Source organism: Montipora foliosa, chromosome 3 (genome assembly GCF_036669935.1).
Source record: "Montipora foliosa isolate CH-2021 chromosome 3, ASM3666993v2, whole genome shotgun sequence".
NCBI classification, from domain to species: domain Eukaryota; kingdom Metazoa; phylum Cnidaria; class Anthozoa; order Scleractinia; family Acroporidae; genus Montipora; species Montipora foliosa.
The window spans coordinates 44,305,263-44,307,762 of NC_090871.1; the positions used below are offsets into that span (position 1 = coordinate 44,305,263).

The window sequence follows — 2,500 nt, forward strand, 5'->3', positions numbered from 1 at the left end:
TGAAGCCAAGCAAGTGTAGTCTGTTCCAGAGAGAGGTCCGCTATCTAGGCCGAATTGTAAACCAGTCTGGACACAGTATTGATCCCGAGACTACTAAAGCGGTCACAAGTCTTAGAGAATCTATGCCAGAGACTGTGGGTGAAGTCCGTAAACTAACAGGACTATTAAGCTATTACAGGAGGTAGAGTAGTGATTTCGCCAAGATTGCAAAGCCCCTTTACGATCTTCTTAAAGAACGTGAAAAGAGAGGACAGTCGCCGCGGCGAACTCAGAGGAAAAATACAAGACCAGTCAGAAATAAGGGACAAGTATCATCCCAGGAATGAAGGGGTAGTTTCTAAAGAAACTGTGGTGCTGCGTCGGTGGGGAAGTAGTATACAAAAATTTGGTTTATCAACGGAGTTGATAATGTAAATTGACCACCGTACAGAGATTCTAAAAGCTGACGTTTCGAGCATTAGCCCTTCGTCAGAGCGAGCGAATCGGATTCACTCTGACGAAGGGCTAACGCTCGAAACGTCAGCTTTTAGAATCTCTGTACGGTGGTCAATTTACATTATCAACTCCGTTGATAAACCAAATTTTTGTATATCATCCCAGGAGCCAGTCAACTGGACTAGTGAACTCCAAGCCGCAATTGATAAGCTTATCAGTGCTATTAGTAATCCACCTGTGATGGCTTACCCTCAATACACCCAGCCATTTATTCTTCACACGGATGCGTCAGAACAGGGCCTTGGGGCAGCACTTTACCAGAAGCAGGCCGGTCAACTAAAGGTAATTGCTTACGGATCTCGTGCGCTAACTGCTGCGGAACAGAACTATCATCTTCACTCCAGTAAGCTGGAATTTCTGGCACTTAAGTGGGCCATAACTGAACAGTTTCGGGACTACCTGTATTATGCCCCGCACTTCACGGTCTACACAGATAACAACCCGTTGACCTATGTCTTAACTACGGCGAGACTAAATGCAACTGGACACCATTGGGTAGCAGAGCTCGCTGACTTCCACTTCACGATTAAGTACCGACCAGGGACGGCCAACCGGGATGCTGATGCTCTCTCTAGGATGCATATGGAACAGTTCATGGACATGTGTACTGAAGAAGTAGAACCGCATTGGATTAAAGCCTCAGTGGAAGCACTGAATGCCCAGCAGAAAGGAGATCCAGTTTGCTTCCTATCGCTATCCTGTCAGCCAAGTGAAATGGGACACATTGTGAATGTGGATTATGAACCGAGTGTGCAACCTCTCACACCTAAGGAACCGTACGAGGCTCAGAGGAAAGACAAGGTGAGGAGTACAGTGATTCGGTATAAGGAAACCGGCAAACCACTCGCAGCACAAGACAGGCGCCAGGCGTCACCTGCAGTACAGTCCCTTCTACGTGAATGGACTAAACTCGTAGTTGGAGAAGATGGAATCCTCCGGCGCAGAAGTGGCCCTAATCTTCAGATTGTCCTTCCGCAGAAGTTTCATCGAATGGTCTACAAAGAGCTACAAGAAGAAATGGGACACTTGGGGACAGAAAGGGTCCTTCACCTTGCCAGGGAACGGTTTTATTGGCCCCGGATGAAAAGAGACATTAAGCATTACGTGACGCATGTTTGTAGTTGCATCAAACAAAAGAGACCAAACATCTTGCCAAAAGCACCAATGGAGACCATACAGAGTAGCACACCCTTCGAACTGGTGTCATTGGACTTCGTACACCTTGAAAAAAGCAAAGGGGGATACGAGTATATCCTGGTTGCAACCACCAACAAGTCTGCAGGAACAGCAGCGGACAAACTGTATAATGACTTTATGTTACGTTTCAGGTTTCCAGCAAGAATCTTGCATGATCAAGGTGGTGAATTTGAAAATCAGTTGTTCCATCGGCTGGAGGAATGTTGTGGTACAGTCCGATCTCGAACAACGCCTTATCATCCCCAAGGAAACGGAAAGACAGAACACCTGAACCAAACACTGCTATCCAAGCTAAGAACTTTGCCTGACACTGGACGAAAAAATGGATTTACATAGGTGTTAAAGGTAAAGGAAAACTGCGGTAAATGGCACATTTGTTTAGATTAATTAGAACACATTTGTCTTTGAGCAAACTTTATCTACGAACGAGATTTGCCCACTTAGGCAATGCTCGTAAATGCCACATTTGCTCTTAATTTTGCCTTCTTTGTAAAAGTGAATTGCAACCATGGAATTGACCAACGTTTGCAGTTGACGCAAAGTTTGGGTCAAATTTGTGGGTATGAACGCTTTTGCCCTCATCGCAAAGGTGTGCAAAGATTTGGTAATGAACTTCTTTGCTCTGCATAGCAAAACAGGACAAAGCCATATAATTGCTAATATTTTGCTTTGGGAGTAAAAGGCCACGAAAGGCGTTAAACTGCACACATTTCTTATGGCTGTAAATGCGTTCAAAGAGTCACTATTGCAAACATTTGCTCTTGGTTGCAAAATCAATCAAAGGCTCAAAAATGAACAAATTTACTAT

General features: G+C 44.8%; 1 protein-coding gene across 1 annotated transcript in view; it reads right to left on the reverse strand.

The window, feature by feature from the left end:
• Positions 1–2,084: 2,084 nt before the first annotated feature.
• Positions 2,085–2,500, reverse strand: part of LOC137994884 (uncharacterized) — a 7,590-nt gene continuing 7,174 nt past the window's right edge. The window contains exon 5 of the mRNA XM_068840470.1: positions 2,085–2,500. This exon is cut by the window's right edge and continues 2,641 nt beyond it. The gene's annotated coding sequence lies outside the window, so the exon portion shown is untranslated.